Source organism: Schistocerca piceifrons, chromosome 3 (assembly GCF_021461385.2).
Source record: "Schistocerca piceifrons isolate TAMUIC-IGC-003096 chromosome 3, iqSchPice1.1, whole genome shotgun sequence".
Lineage (NCBI taxonomy): Eukaryota > Metazoa > Arthropoda > Insecta > Orthoptera > Acrididae > Schistocerca > Schistocerca piceifrons.
This window is the reverse complement of record NC_060140.1, coordinates 378,406,314-378,427,334: the sequence shown is the minus strand read 5'-3', so window position 1 is coordinate 378,427,334 and position 21,021 is coordinate 378,406,314.

The following is a 21,021-nucleotide window of genomic DNA, read 5'->3' as shown; positions in this document are numbered from 1 at the left end:
TCATATTAAGACTTTTCAATATCTGCTGGCATCTTCTCCTATCTACATGAGCCTGTTGGGCCAATTTACAAGAAGACTTCTTCAAGGTTTGAATAATTCTTCAGCAGATGTCTGCAGTAACTTCTGGTGAGCAAACTGAATGAATTCTTGTTGTTTTACATTTTGTCCAGATCTATAGATGCGCCAATTTTTATAGACTCTGTATTGCTCTCTTTGCTGGTAGAACTCTATCCAGTAGCAAATTTCCTTAGTCGAACCTTCTTTCACATAAGCTTCCACAATTTCAATTGTTTCTTCTATCAAGAAAGTCATTTTGCAGACCACAAAAAGGAACAGACCACAAAAAGCAACATCTAACTTCACTGACAACGTAAACTGAAATACTTACAGAAGAATGTTACCAATTGATTATTGCATAAAACTGTCCATTGTTGTTCATAAGTCGAAATATTGCATTCGCATTCACAGGGGAGGTAGGCTACTTTTAACTACACCAACCCATTTATAATCTATTTTACACAAAAAATTCAGTAATATTCTTCAAATAATTAATTATGTGTTTCACAGTGTGGGCCAGTGAAAAGTTAGTATCTACATGTGATGAACAAGATACCATGGCTGCATAAAATGAAGTTCGTTGCATCTTGGACATTATTAAACATTTTTATGGAGTCTGTAGAAGCATCAGACACAATACGCAGAGTGAAGTGTAGTGCTGACACTATAACATGACAGTCAGCCATAAGCGTAAACAAACAAGAACTTAGATGGCTTGAGGGAAGAGGAGTGGGGGCCTGCAGGGAGAAAAGCCCCACCTCCTCCTCACAGGGCTGGCAGTCTACATCCATGTCCTACACACATTATCATATTGGTGGTCTATTCCTTCTGGTGTCATGAGAGTCTTTAGGTACCCATGATGGATCAGGATTAGTCTCTTCACTCACTTCAAAATAAAAAATGAAAACAATGAGCTACACTCATCCCAAAGTAAAGCAGAGTACACAAAGTATTGTCCCATGGCTACAATGCACTTGCTTAGTGAGGTTGGCAGTGTCAAAAACTAGGTGGGTCAGAGCTGATCTCTATCAGTCTCTTATGGGACCATAGTTCAAAACACCATCCATTTAAAACTGCCAAGTTAAAAGTGTCCACATAATAACTAATTTTCAACCAAACAAATAAAACACCTGAGAAAAAGTAATTTAAACAATGCAAAATCCAGCACTAGCATATGGGATCTGAGAGTAACTAAAATAAGGGCTTTATTAACAAATGACACACGTATGTAACAGAATGAGAAGAATTTAAAATTTACGTAAGAAATGCAGGTGTTAATAAGACAATCTTACAAAAGTTTTCAAGACATTAAGAAAAAAGTAATAGAAACCAAAATATAGAAAATTAACTGCAGAAACAAATACAAGTATAGGATTTATGTTTATGGAAAAATATCTGATGGTTTGTATTTTGGTTCACATTAGAAGCGGGCAGAGATTAAGCAAACTGAAGAAGAGGCAAAAGACAGGCAATCTCTGAGGACTCAAATTTAGTGTCGAAGAAACTGGTGTAGGCATGCATATTCAAATACAGAGATATGTAAACAGGCAGAACACGGCGCTGCAATCGGCAACACCTGTATAACGCAAGTGTCTGGTGCAGTAGTTGGATCGGTTACTGCTGCTACAATGACAGGTTATCAAGATTTATACGAGTTTGAATGTGGTGTTATAGTTGGTGCACGAGTGATGGGACACAGTATCTCTGAGGTAGCTATGACGCGGGGATTTTCCCGTACGACCATTTCACAAGTGTACCGTGAATATTAGGTATCCAGTAGAACATAAAATCTCCCACTTCGCTGCAGCTGGAAAAAGATCCTGCAAGAACAGGACCAACAATGACTGTGTCAGAAGTGCAACCCACAAATTGATGCAGACTTCAGTGCTGGGCCATCAGCATGTGTCAGCGTGTGAACCATTCAATGAAACATCATCAGTATGGGCTTTTGGAGATGAAGACCCAATCTCGTGCCCTTGATGACAACACGACACAGAGGTTTACGCCTCGCATGAGCTCATTGGACTGTTGGTCACTGGAAACATGTTGCCTGGTCGCACGAGTCTCATTTCAAATTGTATCAAGTTCACTGATGTGTATGGGTGTGGTGACAATCTCATGACTCCGTGGACCCTGCACATCAGCAGGGGACTGTTCAATCTGGTGGAGGCTCTGTAATGGCATGGGGCATGTGAGCTGAAGTGATATGGGACCCATGATATGTTTTATATAACTGACAAGTGACACATATGTAAACATCCTGTAAGATCACCTGCATGCATTCATGTCCACTGTGCATTCCGACAGACTTGGGCAATTCCAGAAGGTCAATGCCCCAGGAACACTTCTGAGTTTAAACATTTCCGCAGGCCATGACTCCCCAAACGTGAACATATTGAGCATATTTGGGATGCCTTGCAAAGTACTGCTCAAGGGATCTCCACCCCTTTTACTCTTACGGATTTATGGACAGCCCTGCAGGATTCATGGTGTCAATTCCCTCTAGCACTACTTCAGACATTAGTTGAGTCCATGCCACATCGTGTTGTGGCACTTCTACATGTTCTTGGGGGGGCCCTACACGATATGAGGCAGATGTACCTGTTTCTTTGGCTCTTCAATGTAATATTGACACAGGTGCTAAGAAAACTTGTTCCATTACTATTGAGGTTTGACACAAGAGTGTAGCTCTTCGGCCACACTTTTCAATACCTACATTGATGAAATTGTTGGATGATGGAGAACCAATGTCAACTGGAGTATTAAAAGAGGATGATATAACTGGATAAACACCATAATGTTTGGTGACAAGCAAATAGCTGTAGAAGCATGTCAGGTCAATTTGCAAAGGGTCTGGAACAGATAAGCAAGTTCAGTATTTCTGAAAGAATTAATATTATCAATAATAAAGGAAAAGCCCTGCGAGTTACAAAATAGTTCTAAATAATCACGTTTTAGAGCATGATTCACAACTAAATCTCTTAGATCAGGGTGTAAGTAACAGATTGAAAATGACAAACAGAACAAGTATCATATGGTGGGTGAAATTACACACAACACTAGGCAACAAAATACAGGAAGAAACAAAAATATCATTAAGACACAAAGAAATCACAGACAGAATGGGTAGAATGATCACTGATTTTTATCAATGGAGAAAGTTGAAAATTTGGGCCAGAGCGGAATTCGAACCTGGATGTCCTGCTTACTAAGCAGATGCTCTGACCACTAAACCATATGGACACAGTGGTCATCACAGCTGCACAGACTACTCTAGCATGTCTCCCATCAGTACCAACTATTAATATAAACACACACACACACACACAAACACAAACACACACACACACACACACACACACACACACACACACACACACATATATATATATATATATAAAAACAAAGATGATGTGACTTACCGAACGAAAGTGCTGGCAGGTCGATAGACACACAAACAAACACAAACATACAAACAAAATTCTAGCTTTCGCAACAAACGGTTGCTTCGTCAGGAAAGAGGGAAGGAGAGGGAAAGACGAAAGGAAGAGGGTTTTAAGGGAGACGGTAAGGAGTCATTCCAATCCCGGGAGCGGAAAGACATACCTTAGGGGGAAAAAAGGACGGGTATACACTCGCACACACACACATATCCATCCACAAATATACAGACACAAGCAGATGTGTGTGTATATATATATATATATATATGTCTGCTTGTGTGTGTGTGTGTGTGTGTGTGTGTGTGTGTGTGTGTGTGTGTGGGGGCGCGCGCGAGTGTATACCCGTCCTTTTTTCCCCCCTAAGGTATGTCTTTCCGCTCCCGGGATTGGAATGACTCCTTACCCTCTCCCTTAAAACCCACTTCCTTTCGTCTTTCCCTCTCCTTCCCTCTTTCCTGACGAAGCAACCGTTTGTTGCGAAAGCTAGAATTTTGTGTGTATGTTTGTGTGTCTATCAACCTGCCCGCGCTTTCGTTCGGTAAGTCACATCATCTTTGTTTTTAGATATATTTTTCCCATGTGGAATGTTTCCCTCTATTTTTTATATATATATATATATATATATATATATATATATATATATATATATATATATATATATATATATATATATATATATATATATATATATATATATATATATATATATCATTTTTGTAACCTAAGCGCTACACCTGTTTCGAAAAACACTCAAGACTTTTCATAGCAAAAACAGCACTTTCATTTGTCTCAACAATGTTATCAAGCAATTGCTTACATATCAACAACGTAGGAATACCCAAGTGGCAACTGGCGCTGCACACCAGCATCACTTTTATTCCAACTCTCTTCTATGAACTTTCCCCATTGTTGAACTGGCCTGGCAGGATATTCATTTAATTTAGGATCTCACTCTATAGCATGCTTCTTGTAAATATATGTAGGAATATTGCTTTTCTCTTAAGCAATTGTTTAGTGGCACACAACATTCAACCAGTAAGTTCTCAAAATTGAAGTGGTATATACAAGACATGATTCTGTGGCAGCTTTTCAAAATGATCTACATATGTGGAAGGAGAAAAGATAGTTACAACATGCACATGTACCTGGATCGTGATATCATCCAGTCCTCAGATGTGACCGATCTATAAAATCAACGAATGGTAAGTGTGTGAAAAGCTGTAGGAAGTAGGATGACATTGTTTAAATGCAAAATAGAAAAAGTGATCAGGACAGCGATTTTTTTCCCCGTTAACAATATTTCTGTGAATAACAGAAATTGACAGTGTAATGGCATGGCAGAGCTGACAGTCAGTGAAGTTGGAATAGTTAGCAAGATGGAAGACAACTGAGAAGTACAAGTAACAAGTAAATGGAAACATTTTAATAAACTCTGAGTTTGCTGGATGGGAAAGTGACTTAGGCATAGGAAATGACAGCGTAATTAGTGAATATTTGACAATGACACTCATGACTCATAGTGAACCAACAATGCATAACAATGGTAATCAACTTCTAATGCAAAATGGGCTATTAATTATGGTAACCATGGCTTGGGCCAGAAATTTGAAAATTGTCATCACTGATTGATTTAAAGTCATTGTGAATTAAGATATTTAATTGCAACAAGTGAGAAAAATGTCAGAGATTCAATCATGGAAATTCTTAAGAATAATAACAAAGAATTTTAAAAAGAATTTAGCAGAAATCCCAAAAATCTGATAGGGTTCCAGGAATAAAAAAGGAATTTGTATAACATCAAGTCTGTTGCGAATGAATAATGACAAATTTGTGAATGTAGAGCATGAAAAAAGGCACTGAAATCTTAAAAACAAATGTTTGGGCTTCATGAGGTATCTTCCAATTATCTTAAAATTTTCCTTTTACGACTTTTTAAAAAGAAGCATAAAATGGCTTTTGCTGGATTGCAGCAAGTGTCAAAGCGGATAATCCACATAGGATTTGATGCATGCTTCAATCCAGCACACAGCCATTTCATGTTTTTTAAAAATCTTGTAGAAGGAAAATTTTAAGATTATCTGAAGATATGCTTTAAGTCAAAAAGTGTTGTTAGTAAAATAATAAATTGCATCAAAGACTGTTTTTAATTCAAATATTCTATGTATAGTTCCTGTAACACAGTCTAATGGAGTGGAAGATATGTTATTTGAAGTAAGTTATAGCAGTGAATTAGTCAAATCCATACATCCTCTGAGAAAACTGTAACTATCAGTTTTAAAAGGGACAAACAGAAAATGCATAAAGAAACTGCTGCAATGTTTGAAGCTCAACAGAAGTAACTTATTGTTACCATCATCAGAATTGTGAGTGATATGTAACTATACAAGTATGCATCAATTTCAGTCATTCCAGCAAACGAGCTAGAAACACCCAGTCGCTTTCATGAAACAGTTTAGACATCAATTTCCTATATACTGGGATGAACAGTAGGAAATGAATTAGTGTGTTGGCTTTAAGCAAGGAGAAACATATGCCTGGGGAAGCAGAGCAGTTGATTAATAAAAGAGCTGTGAACGACTGGAAGACGTGTTCCTGAAAAGGTACTGGTTGCAGAACAAACAGTGATTGGTGAAACTGACTCTCTTGAGACTCACCAATTACCCATCTTGAGATGGAATGATGAAGGAATTTATCAAAAAAGTATTTGGAGAAGAATGATGGACTTTTTGGTTCAAAGTTTCAGCATTGCTGCACTGTGTAAGACAAAAGCAATGGCAGGAAAGGAGAGCCGAAGGAAGGAAGGAGGCAGACCAGAGAACGGTGGTCTTGAATAGAGAAACATTGGGCAAAGCATTTCTGTAACTGTGAGACACACAGGAACACTGGTTATTAGGGACAGTATATGTGTCATAATTTTTATGACTGCCTGATGCACACTGTTTATGATAATGACATGAATGATGAAGAAGCAAGAGATTCAGATGATCAACTTGCACAGTAAGGATATCAGCAAGATGATCATCACAAATTTATGAATAGTAGGAAGAGCTCATCGATCCAACTGCCAGAAGCGAATAATTATGGGAAATGCACATAAGTACACCAAGAATAGGAAAACTGAAATAAATTTCTAATGGGACACATTTGGGAACGAACACTGTAAATGCATCAGTACCAATAATGACCATACAACTCAAAGACCAGGGGGATGCAAGGCAAGATGTATTACCTGAAAACAAAATCATACATAGTGAAATGCTAATGTCTATATGAGAGACATAAACATGCAAATTAAAGATAGTCGAATCAACATGGCCAAAAATGCCTGCTACAATCACCAAGGTCGTTTCGACTACACAGTAGTAGTTTCGCTGCCAAGCCCTTGCACATCCTCCTTACAGCCTCAATACCTCCTAATGTGATTTCCAGATTTTTGGTGCCATTTTTTTGCTTCCATAGGTAATCGTAAACATTTTTCCATGAAGGCGTTAACTGTCTTGTCTTTCAATGGGATAAATGTATTACCAATTATGGTTGTTATTTTTGAAATAATAAAGAGTTTACAAACAGTTTACTTACTTTTTTCCATGTGTCTCATTTTCATTTAACTACACCTTAGGGGAAGAAGTGAAAAATTGATGCACATACAGATATGAAATCAATGCGTGTGAGGTGGGAGAGAAAAAACTGTCATACATAATAAGGAAAGAATAGAAGATAATCATGGTCCACTAGTGAAGGTAACACACTCAATCTAAATTAGCAGAAGGTGGAACAGCTTATTGGATTATATGAGGTGCAAATTGACACAAGTTTTGAAAACAAATCAGTCTGTGTTCTCCAAGAAAATCAGCAAAATGTGCGGGTGCACATGAAAATTCCACATAAGAGAACATGAATTATTTCATACAAAGCTGTACTCAATATCAACAGGAAATAGAGCAGCTGTATAAGCAACAATTCAAAGAATGCTGAAAGAAGACATAATTGAGAGACCAGATAGGGGTACTATAGCTATAATCCATTACATGTAGTGCCGAAAAAGAATGACACTGTACTGATTGTCATCTATGCTTTACAAATAAAATTATTGTACCACAACATGATCAGCCTGAGAATAATGAACTATTGCAACATTTCAACAGTGTGCTACTTAACTAGTCTGGACTTAACAATCAGCTACTGGCTCCTGGAACTTGATCCTAGCAGTCACAAATACATGGGATTTATCTTTAGCAGCTGGTGCTACCAATTTAAAATGGTACCATATGGATTAAATGTGTCAGCTTTGGCATTTATACATGAATTAGATCAAATACTGGGAATAATAGTATTAAGAGAGCTGATGAATTATACTGACAATTTCTTTGTGTTGCTAGTGATGTGGAAAGAAAATTTTTCCATCACAGAAGACATCTTACAAACATTCAGAAATGCAGAAGTGACACTGACCTTAGATAAATCAGAGCTTGCAAACAAAGATTTTAGGGCATACAATATCATCAACAGAAATAGAACTGGATCCATCGAAGTTGTCTGCTGTAAACAAATAAGTCCTTCATCTTTATGCAAGAAACTAAAAGCTTTTCCTAGGCTATGTAGTATTACAGAAAATTCTTGGAAGACCATAGCTTAACATATCCAGCTTTGACGAATTATTATGAAAGGATACCTTATGGCTGTGGAAAAAGGAACAAGAAGGGGCTTCTCAAAGAATTAAACACACGCTGTGTAGAGCTCCCGTACTGCTGCATCCAGATTTAAAGAAAGATGACATCATGGAAAGAACAGATGAGGATGCTGAAGAGACTAGTGAGATATGAACAAATTTGCAGAAGATCAGTTATCTGAAACTCTTTGTATTATACAGGTTGCAAGAGACTACCAGTATTCAGTTGCAGTGAGTTGCATTGTAATAGACAGTGTGCTACAGCTGCAGTGATAGTGTCAGTGTTATTTTGCATATTGCACATTTATAAGGGGCATTACTTTTTGGATAGTGTACACGAATGACTGTGCCAAGAGAAACTGCACTCATGAGAAATATTAGTTACTATGTCACAGACTAGGCAAAGACCAGAGAATTTTTTATATTCTATGAGCATGATATGGTGCTACTATGACATACGTTCTGACGCAGGCATTTTAATTTCTTCACACTACATCAAAGTGTGGCGCAGTTACAAGCTGTGGTGGTATCTGATACATTTCGCTGCCAGGTGCTTGGAGGGAAATGAGTCTGCAACATTTTGCAAGCAATAAAAAGTACAAGAAATCTTTGCAAACTTGGTCATCTGGTCCCCCTAATGCCCTTTAATTTGAAGTTCCCATAGCTTACCTCAGCATCCCTGGCATTGAAAAATTTACTTTTGAAGTGATAGTAAGAAGAATTACTACCAAAAACAAAGTGCACAGCAAAATATTTGTTATTTTTTTAAGTGAAGCAACAGGTGTCTTTAACAGTAAGTCTAACAAAACTAAAAACAAACCCACACTGATATGATACTGTATCATGTGTGTAATATTTATTTCTCTTTCAACACATTTCTTGCCAGCAGCCTCGCCATACAGGGCCACAATGCTTGTCAATGTACTTGTGTCTCATGTCAGAGGACCCAAGTGCCACCACACACAGAAGTGGGGAAAGTTACAAACATTTCTACGTGTATCCAAACATCATAGAAATGATTGAGGCCCCCATTTCACAACGCTGCAGTACAATTTATAAATATTTTACCATACAAATGGATGAAACAAAATAGGCCAAATGCACAAGCATACAACAAAAATTTCAGGATCAATAACCCCCAACAGTCAAGAAAACCATGACATTACATCCCTGAAAGGCAGTCAAAGTTGGATAGTACAAGGGTATTTTTTAAAGTAATAACCGATTTGTAATGGAGTAGCAGGTACTTTATTTAAGAACATATTGTATCACAAAACGCAATACGCACATTTTTTCACTTTTCAACGTAGTCACCATGAACATTGTGAACATGTTTGGATCGCAGCATTAAAAACCTCTGCTGCCTGACTGTTAAACCAATTAGTAACAGTTTCTTTCAACATGTCATCATTTTCCAAATGCTTTCCACCAAGAAATTTCTTCAGTTTTGAAAACAGATGAAAGTCTGATGGTGCTAAGTCAGGGTTCTATGGTGGATGATCCAGTAATTCCCAATGAAACTTGTCCAGCTGCGTCTGTTCTTGCTGCACTGTGAGGTCGAGCATTGTTGTGAAGCTAAATGATGCCACAAGAGAGCAGTCCCTGCCAGTAATTTTGAGTGGCACACCTAACCTTTAATAATGTTTCACAGTACCTCCCAGCATTCATTATCATTCCTCTTGGCAAAAAGCTTAACACGAGAATGCAATTCTGGACCCAAAAAACCATGGCCATGATTTTCCATGTTGAAGGTTATTGTTTGAATTTGTGTGTTTTTGTCAGAGAGGTTGAATGACGCCACTCACTGGATTGAAGTTCATTCTCTGGAATGTAGTGTGCAATCCATGTTTCAGCACTGGTCACAATGTGACTCAAGAACTCATCACCACCCTTGTGATAGCACTCCAAAACGGACAAAGAATGTGCCATTTTCTTTGTTTTGTGTTGCTCTGTCAACATTTTTGGCTCCCATCTCATGCACGTTCTTCTGTAGTGACGTGTGTCAGTGTGAAAAACTGCAGATCTTGAAACTTGTGGAAATTTCTGATGCAGGTCTTGAACAGTGAAGTGCCTATTTTGGCAAACTGCCTGATCAACTTCTTGTATCAAGTTTTCACTCATAAGAACAGGATGTCCAGATCGTTCATCATGAATATTTGTCCTTAATTCATTAAACAACCTACACCATTTATGGATATTTCCATTATTCATTACACCGGCACCATAAACTTCAATAAACTACTGGTGAATTTTAGCAGGACGAACTTGTTTTGCATTTAAGAACTGAATAATCGAGTGCACTTCACAACTGGAGTGATTACTGAATGAGATGATGACAAACGAAACAGTATAACCATACGACCAACTCTGGCAGAGATGTGAAGGGTAATGACGGCATAGTGAGACATTGGTCAAGAGCGATTGACCATGAACAGACGCTACATGACAGAAAGCGCGGACACGATGTGTTATCAGTTCTTACTTTAAAAATTACACTCATATATTGTAATGCTTAACTCCACCTGATCATTAAGGGTATGTTTGTGGTGTACTTTAAGACTCTGCATAATTTCAATCTGTCCCTTACCCTCTCTGTGCAAAGCTTGTAAATTATTAGCTACACCTATCTTTGTTATAGAGTGGCCTAAGTCACATCAGTGGTTACTTACCGCAGACTTTGAATTCCTCATACTTTGTTGTCCCCTCAACCTAATGGCAAACACTCTGCGCCACATACCTTGTGGACACAGCTGAGGCTATACGCACAAGTTGCAATTTGCTTTCCACAAGTGACACTAAGTCTTCGGCCAAGATTCTGAGGAATAAAGAAAGCTAGCTTTACCTTCTCTGTTCTAAGCTTCTTGCCTACTTTTTGTAAAATTGTGTCAAGGTATGATATCCTATGGTCACCGATGAACTCGTCTTCCCCCTCGTTCAACCTCTGTAGTGTGATTATATCTCCATTTGACCTCTGGCTAGTACTAGCAAGTTGTTGATTTTTTTTTAATATCCACATTAATGTTCACTACATAATTAAGTTGTATCCACTGATACATGTGATGTGCAGAAAACACCAAAATTCTTGATAAGGGTACACATGAAGGCAATATGACATTCGTTCTAGAAGCTACCATCTTATACACAAGTGAGTGATTAGCACTTTGGCGTATAACAGTATCCATCACTGCAGATTTTCTAAAAATATCATACTCAATCCCTGTACCCACAAGAAATTTTTTATGTCTACATAAGGAAGGTAGGCAGTCATCCTCCCTCATTGTGTTCTGTACCTTTTCATTTCATCAACAAAATCACAGCAGTGTTCCTTGTACAGTAAAAATACGTCATTGAATATCAAGCACCATAGTACAATACTGTCACATAGAAGAAGGTGTAAGTAGATGAATGACGAACACTAACTTCGTGTAATGAAGGTTTACTCAGCACTTGCACATACAAGAGCGCGGAGTGAACTGCCTCCGGCCAGAACACATGCGGTATATATACAGCTACAATACATTCCAGTACAATGATTCTTGCCATTTTAGGATACTTCTAGAATATACTCTAACTAATTACAGAAATTAAAATTTTTCAGTTCAGGTGAGTTTTGAACTCACGACCCTCCATGCAACAGTCTAGTGTCACAAACACTACACTACGGCGACTGTGCTACTCAGCTTCTTCTGCGACATTGGTCCCTCCTTAAGAGAACAGCGTCTCAGTGTTACGTCCTCCTAGTCCAGGAATGAGTCATTGGTCCTGCATACTCTGACTCTCGATGACTGATGTTCGCCCTGGCAGTGATCATCTTAGAACTTCCCTTGCCGCTATGTTATTCGTCACCTTTCCGCTTGTTGCCTGTTGCTGGAACTTCGAATTTACCCTGGGTTGCAGGATCCTTATAGGGCTTCATTTGAAGGACATGGACCATATCTCTGATCTTTCGTCGTCTTGTGTCTGGGTCGAAATCTTTAACTTAATAAGTAACATCAGACAACTGTCTTACAACCTTATAAGGTCCAAAGTAGCACCTGAGGAGCTTCTCAAGAGAGACCAACCTTCCGAACAGGAGTGAAGATCCAGACGCGGTCACCAGGCTGGTAGACAACAGGACAGTGGTTAGCGCCATACCTTCGGCGATCGTTTTCTTGAGCATGCAGCGTGCGGAGTCAAGCTAACTGCCAAGTTTCCTCAGCTCTGGTTAACACCTGACCGATGTAGTCGTCGTCCACGTCATCAGGATGTAATGGAAACACAACGTCCATCGTCGTCGTCGCCTCACGCCCATGCACCAGGAAAAATGGCGTAAAGCCTGTGGTGTCTTGTTTGGCGGTGTTGTAGGCAAACGTCACGGAAGGTAGCACCGCATCCCAGTTGCTCTGCTCAACATTGATAGCATGTCAGCCAAGGTCTTATTAAGGCGTTCAGTAAGCCCGTTAGTTTGTGGATGTTACGCAGTCATCATGTGATAAGTAATGTTGCATTGACGGTTTATTCCTGTCACAAGATTTTATTGAGAAACTTTCCCTCGATCCGTAATTAATGACCTTGGGACATCGTGTTTTAATACAATGTCTTCTACGATGAATTTGGCTACCTCGAATGCTTCGGCTGTTTTCACGGCTTTTGTAATGGCATAGCGTGTCAGATGATCAGTGCAAACAATAATCCACCGATTGCCAATAGCAGATGTTGGAAATCATCCGAGGAGGTCAATCCCAACACGCTGGAAAGGCGTTTTGGCTGGTGGAATTGGTGTGAGACGGCCAGGTGGTTTCTGACGAACTGCCTTTCTCCTCTGGCACTCTTGAGAGTGCCACACAGTGACGGACACTCCTAAATAAACCTGGTCAGAAAAATTTCTTGCGGATCCTATCGTATGTCTTAATAAATCCTAAATATCTGGCCACAGGTGAGTCATGGAATTTCTGTATAACATCTAAGCGCATGTGATTAGGAATCACTGGTAGCCACCTCTTCCCAAACAGATCAAAGTTTTTTCTTGCAAAGTAATCCATTAACTACCTCAAATTGTCCTTTCACGTCCTCCGACGGATTTAAGGCAAGCATAATTTGAGATATCTTGGCGTCGTCCTCCTGCTCGGCAGAGAGACCCTGGAGTGCAGTGAGACAGTCACTATCTTCATCAAAGTCTTTATGGTCTTGTACAGGGTTTCTTGAGAGACAGTAGAGTCCACCTGGCGAGTCGTCCTGTTGGATACTTAACACCTGTCAACCAACAAAGTGAATGATGGTCTGTTAACAACTGTGAATGGTCTTCCTTAGAGATACTGTTGAAATTTGCACTTCGCTCAGAGCACAGCAAGACATTCTCTTTCTGTAGTTGAAGGTTTCTCTCGGCTTTTGTAAGTGTCCTAGAAGCATAAGCTATAACTGTCTCGTTTCCATCCAAAATCTGCACCAGAACAGCACCAATCCCATACCCGCTGTCATCTCATCATACAGACCAAGTATAGGGTCAGTCATTCAGATAAGTTTAGCATCGGCTTTTGACAAATCTTAGAGTGGCCTGGCTTTCATACAAAAGTCTTTGATAAAACAACGGTAATAAGAACATAATCCAGGGAAGATTCTCACATCTCTAATACTTTTAGGAATAGGAAATTCCGTTATAGATCTCACCTTTTTTGGGTCTGGCCGAACACCTTTATTTAACACAAGGTGTCCAAGTATTTTGATTTCTTTTGCTACAAAGAGACACTTTCTTGGACTAAGTTTCAGTCTGCCTTGTTGGAGATACTTAAGGATGGCCCTCAATCTTTTTGTGTGTTCATCATATGTCTCTGAGAATACTATAATGTCATCTAAATAACAAAGACACATTGTCCTCTCCAGGTGACTTGAAGATTATCCATCATCCATTCAAAAGTTGCTGGTGCATTACACAAACCAAACGGCATTACCTTAAACTCATACAGGCCCTCACGGGTGATGAATGCAGTTTTCTCACAATCAGCCTCATCTACTTCGATTTGCCAGTATCCCGAGTACATGTTCATGGCTGAGAAAAACTTAGCCCCCTTCAGACAATCTAGTGTATCGTCAATTTGTGGAAGAGGGTAAACGTTCTTTTTAGTTATCTTATTAAGCTTCCTGTAATCAACACGAAAGCACCAACTGCCATCCTTCTTCCTGACGGGGACCACTGGTGATGACCATGGGCTTTACAAAGGCTGAATGATGTCATTCTTCATTTTCTCTGCCTCGTCGCGAATTATTAGACATTCCGTTGCTGACACACAGTATGCTCTCTGGCTTATTGGTTGATGGCCTCCAGTGTTAATCTGGTGCTTCACTGTCAATTTGTCTAATTTGCTCTTCACCTGTGCATTGAAGCATTCAGAGAACTCTTAAAGCATGGAAAGTAGCTGCTTCTGTTGTTCCTTAGTGAGACCTGGTGATAGTCTAGACAGAAGATCTTGTCTCGTAGTGGTAGCACTAATTTTGCCCACAGACTCAGCATGGGAGGTTTCTATGACGCTCAGCTGTTCAATTAGCAGCTCAGCATTTGCTACGCACATGCGTCTTGGGAAAATCTGCGGCTCTAGGAGACAGTGAACTATCCACAATTCACCAAATCTGTTCTTAAATGAGATGACAGAGACTGGGATGACCAAGTTATTCTTCAGTGGTATGCTTCTCTTACATTCCACCACAACATCCATGGGTTGATGCATGGTATGACACATGACGGCTACCTTTCTCGCACTGATTGCAGGAACAATCACTTTATCCAGCACACATACTCTCCACACACTTGGATGCGCATCTTCCCGTCCACAGTATCTCATCTTGTCTAGCATAATCTTCGAGTGACCACAACCTATAACTACCTGAGGAGGTTTCAAACAGTCCCATCCACGAATGACATCATGACTACAGTCTTGTAAGACAATGAATTCTAAGGGCTGTGTATGGCCACTTATACCCACACGAATGCCACATCTCCCTGTAGGTTTTACATATTTCCCATTAGCCACCTTCAGCAGAGATGTTTTGTTGTCGACGGATACGGTTTTCTGCAACTGGTGATGGTACTTCTCCGAAATGACTGAATATGATGCTCAAGAGTCCACAAGAGCTTGGGCTGGTCGGCCATCCATGAGGATATCGATGTGGTTTCCTACCATTTTTGTAGTGATCGACATCTGAAGATTTTTCTTTTCAGCGGCCTCGCATCCAAGGAAGATCGCACCCTTTAGTTTTCCAGGTTGCGGGTGCTAAGTGATAGGCTGGAGCTTCTGAACGATGATGGACACCTTGATTGGCATGTTGGGGACCGTCCTCTCCAGCGGCTAGCTTGCGGCGATGGTGACTTATGTCGTCCTGCACCCACATCATCTTGTTAATCTTTGTCGTCCCAGAGTTGGCGTCAGCTAAGATCGGACTGCCGTCTTCTGGCATGGGTGTTATCAAATATCCACCGTCTTTCTCGACAATAGTGCACCATATGTCCCAGTCGTCCACAGTGGAAACATACTGATTTATAATATCCTGGGTCCTCCAGACGTCAGTCTTCCTTGGTGCCTAAACAGGTTCCTTAAGTGGCATTGCAGGAACGTAACTTCACCTAGGTCTCAACTTTTTCACCATTATAAAGGGAAATGAAGGACGAGAGACTGGGTTCAATGTCTGTTCCACTTCCTCCCTTATGACCTCTTGAAGTGTCTGTTTTTTGCTCACCATGCAATCCAAGTGCCTTCTGAGCTTCCTCTCTCACTATCTGACCAAGAACACTTGTGAAATCAGTTTCTTCCTCCATCATAGACATCGATACGATGTTTGGAAGCTGTTCAAACTTCTTGCATGTAATTCTTTTTTAATGTATTGTCTCGATATACTGGCAGCATTTTATGAAGTCGCCTGCTGTCAAAACCTTCAGGAGTAGGGCTTGATACCTGTCCTCAGTAACACCCTTCATGAGATGTGCAACCTTATCTTCCTACTTTATTCTAGGATTCACTTTGTAAAAAATATGTTAGCCAAACACACAGTTTCATCCCATTTGTTAAATCTGTCTATACACTCATATCTTCAGCCACTTGTTTGGATCTTTGTCATCGTCACAAGAGAACTCTGAAGGATGTCTCATGTGGTGGCACACAGTTGCTGTCATCTTAACGTCCTCTTCTTCTTCTTCTGTCTCCGATAGATTGCGATCTGTTGAATAGGGCTCGAACTTGGGTCTCTTGCCACGTAAATGGCGGCTGTCATGGCCTGATGGGAGCCACTGTGTCGTCGATAATGTGTGCTATCACAAGTTCCAATACCCAGTGCCTCCACCAGAGTAATATCATGTAGAAGAAGGTGTCAGTAGGTGAATGACGAACACTAACTTCACTTAACGAAGGTTTATTTAGCACTTGCACATACAAGAGCGCGGAGCGAACTGCCTCCGTCTGCAACACATACTGTACAATACAGCTACAGAACATTCCAGTACAGTAAGTCTTGCCATTTGTGGATGCTTCTAGAATGTACTCAAACCGAATATAGAAATTAAAATTTTTCAGTTCAGGTGACTTTTGAACTGACGACCCTCCATGCAACAGTCTAGTCTAATAACCACTGCACCACAGCGACTGTACTACTCGGCTTCTTCTGTGACAGTATTACTAGCATTGGTGGGAAGCAGAATACTAATGTCACTTTCAAATTTAGTCATAAATAATTGGCAGCGTAGTAAGATAATGAGTCCAAAATAGTTATAACAAACTACTGTACTGAGAAACAGTAGGACATTGTCAATCTCATCTACAGGCCGTCCATTGTAACACCTTAAGTTACGACCAATTGTGTCCTGTACAGTGTTGATCAGAATGTTGGTATACACATTTTTTGATGTGAAAATTACAGAACTATCAGATTAATAAGCCACGGTTGCAAAATACTAACACGAATTCTTTCCAGACGAATGGAAAAACTGGTAGAAGCCGACCTTGGTGAAGATCAGTTTGGATTCCATAGAAATGTTGGAACACGTGAGGCAATACTAACCCTATGACCTTAGAAAATGGATTAAGGAAAGGCAAACCTACGTGTCTAGCATTTGTAGACTTAGAGAAAGCTTTTGACAATGCTGACTGGAACACTCACAAATTCTGAAGGTGGTAGGGGTCAAATACAGGGAGCGAAAGGCTATTTACAATTTGTACAGAAACCGGGTGGCAGTTATAAGAGTCGAGGGACATGAAAGGGAAGCAGTGGTTGGGAAGGGAGAGAGGCAGGGTTGTAGCCTATCCCCGATGTCATTCTATCTGTGTATTGAGCAAGCAGTAAAGGAAACAAAAGAAAAATTCAGAGTAGGAATTAAAATCCATGGAGAAGAAATAAAAACTGAGATTTGCCGATGACATTGTAATTCTGTCACACACAGCAAAGGATCTGGAAGAGCAGCTGAACGGAATGGACAGTGTCTTCAAAGAAGGATGTAAGATGAACATTGACAAAAGCAAAATGAGGATAATGGAGTGTAGTCGAATTAAATCGGGTGATGCTGCCGGAATTAGATTAGGAAATGAGACACTTACAAGTAGTAAATGAGTTTTGCTATTTGGGGAGCAAAATAACTGATGATGGTCGAAGTAGAGAGGATATAAAATGTAGATTGGCAATGGCAAGGAGATCATTTTTGAAGAAGAGAAATTTGTTGACATCGAGTAGAGATTTAAGTGTCAGGAAGTCATTTCTGAAAGTATTTGTATGAAGTGCAGCCATGTATGGAAGTGAAATATGGACGATAAATAGTTTAGACCAGAAGAGAATAGAAGCTTTTCAAATGTGGAGCTACAGAAGAATGCTGAAGTTTAGATGGTTATATCACATAACTAATGAGGAGGTACTGGGTAGAATTGGGGAGAAGAGAAAGTTGTGGCACAACTTGACTAGAAGAAGGGATCGGTTGGTAGGACATGTTCTGGGGCATCAAGGGATCACCAATTTAGTATTGGAGGGTAAAAATCGTAGAGGGAGACCAAGAGATGAATACACTAAACAGTTTCAGAAGGATTTAGGTTGCAGTAGGTACTGGAGATGAAGAAGCTTGCACAGGATAGAGTAGCACAGAGAGCTGCATCAAACCAGTCTCTGACTGAAGACCACAACAACAACAATGATGCTGTATGTGAGCTCTTTGGAATATTCACCCTGACAGGTTTTTAGTTAACTATTCTCTATTCTGAATATTCAAATTACTTGGGTATAAGTAATGCTCATTAAGTATTTTGCTGAAGCTTCCTCAGTCTGATAACCAACAGCCTCCAACCCCCCTTGCATTAACCATAGGTCTAATTAGAGCTCCATTCTTACGTAACTTGTGGCCTTCAGCCTAGGGGATATAGGATTTCTGGGAACTAAATTGTTAACTTTAAACTATCCACAGAATACCTTAGTACCCTTAAGGTCTTTTTTGACACATTAATATATTTAGAAGTAAGGTCCATAATGAATTCCTCAATCTGATTATCTGTGAAGAACTGACGGACTTTCTCCACATTGTGACATTGCTCTAAAATACCCATGGTTTTGCCTTTTGTGGCTGTGAGAATTAATGATAGATTTTCCACTAACTTCTTGTTACTATTTTTGAGAGTTAGCACCTTAGCCTACCCAACCCATGATCATTCCTACACATGCCTTCGGTAACATCATCAACACCGGAAGCAACCTCATTGCATTCAGCAGGGATGAGTTTAACATCATCCAATGCAGTGACTGTGTGCGATGAACATCATTACATGCTGTTGCATACTATTTGAAAAAAAAAACTGTACAGCAAGGCAGTTGGAAGGATGCTGTCTGCCGCTTTCCAATATGATGCGAGTTTTTAACTGCCTGGCTATCAATGCTACTAGCTGGCACTTTTACTAATTTTTTTCCTTTTTATTGTAGGTTAATATGGTTGTAACATGTAAGTTTTTTCATCTGGTGAATTTGATTAGCGGTGCCCTGCTTGTTGTGGTGCCCACAAAAGAGAAAATTAATACTCTCATCTGTTTACAATATGTATATACTGAATTAGTATTTTGTATGACGTACATTAGATACTTTGCTTTGTTTATTGAGTGTTAATAAGAATCTCTCCTACGATTTTGAGATTAATTTAACAATACTCATCATTATTAACAAATACTGTAATTTACTAGTCCTTAATTTTTGTAGAATTTTTTTACTTTCTATTTTTTGGACTATGTTTCATACCAAAACACTATTTTAAACAATTTAACAATTACAAAAAGGGAAGTTGCTACTCACCATATAGCAGAGATGCTGAATCGCAGATAGGCACGACAAAAAGACAAACACACAAAAAAACACACACACACACACACACACACACACACACACACACACAGAGAGAGAGAGAGAGAGAGAGAGAGAGAGAGAGAGAGAGAGAGAGGTGTGCATGGTGGTGTGAGTAGAGAAACAATAACAGCAGAAGGGGTCTTTCAGGAGAACTCAGTGACTTAGAATGTTGACTAGTCATTGGATGTCACCCAAATAACGCATCCATCATGCACATTTCAACTCTATCCAAGTTAACTTTGGCAATGTCACTATGAAGTAGAAGCATGGCGGAAGAAACACAGCTAAACCAAGAACAGGCAGACATCGTGCCCTGATGTACAGAGAACGCCAAGAACTGCGGAGGACGATTGTAAAAAATTCCACGAAATCAGTGGAAGGAATCACTCTTGCATTCTAAAGTGCTACCAACTCCAATTATCACAGTTACTATGCAATGGGGGCTTAAAAATAATTGGTTGAGCAGTTCCTCATGAGCCACACATTTCTGTAGTAAATGCTAAGCAATGCTTGAGATGGTGTAAAGAGCAATGCCACTGGACAGCGGACGACTGGAAACAATGAATTTGGAGTGATGAATCACACTACATCCTGTGACAATCCGATGGAAGACTTGGGGTTTGGTGAATGCCTGGAAAACATTACCTGTCATAATATGTAGTGCCAGCGACTTACAGAGGAGATCGTGTCACAGTATGGGGGTGATTTTTGAGGTTACGGTGTGGTCCCCTTATTGTGCTTAAGAAAATACTAAATGCAGAAGCAGTCTGGACAGGGTAGAACATACTAAGTTTTTGGGTGTACACATAGATGAGAATCTTAACTGGAAAATTCATATTTTGGATCTTCTAAAGCAACTAGATTCAGCAACTTTTGCAATGAGAATAATTGCTAATTTTGAGGATACAGAAATTAGTAAGCTAATATACTTTGCATACTTTCACTCCCTGATGTCATACGGAATAATATTTTGCGGTAACTGAACATTTAGACAAAAAGTATTCACTGCTCAAAAGAAAGTGGTTAGAATAATGTGTGGGATTCATAGTCTCACTTCTTGTAGGCATCTTTTTAAAAGATCGGGAATTCTTACAACAGCCTCACAGTACATTTACTCACTAATGAAATTTGTTCTCAACAACATGGACCAGTTTAAAAACAATAGTGACATTCATGATTACAATAGCAGAAAAAAGAAAGACTTGCACTATCCTTTACTCAACCTATCTTTGGCACAGAAAGGGGTAAAATATTCTGCTATAAAAATTTTCGACAAATTACCAGATGAATTAAAATGTCTGAAAGACAGCATTAATAGCGTCAAAAATAAATTGAAATCATATCTCCTTGACAACTCCTTCTATACCATAGACGAATTCTTGATTAGGAATAACTAAATCTATAAATATAATATAACTAAACATGACTGACTGCATGAGCATGACAATACACACTACCACAAAGCAGCACCTGTGAGGCAATGGTTTGTGAGAAATGCACTGGCCTGCATGGAATCCCACCCAG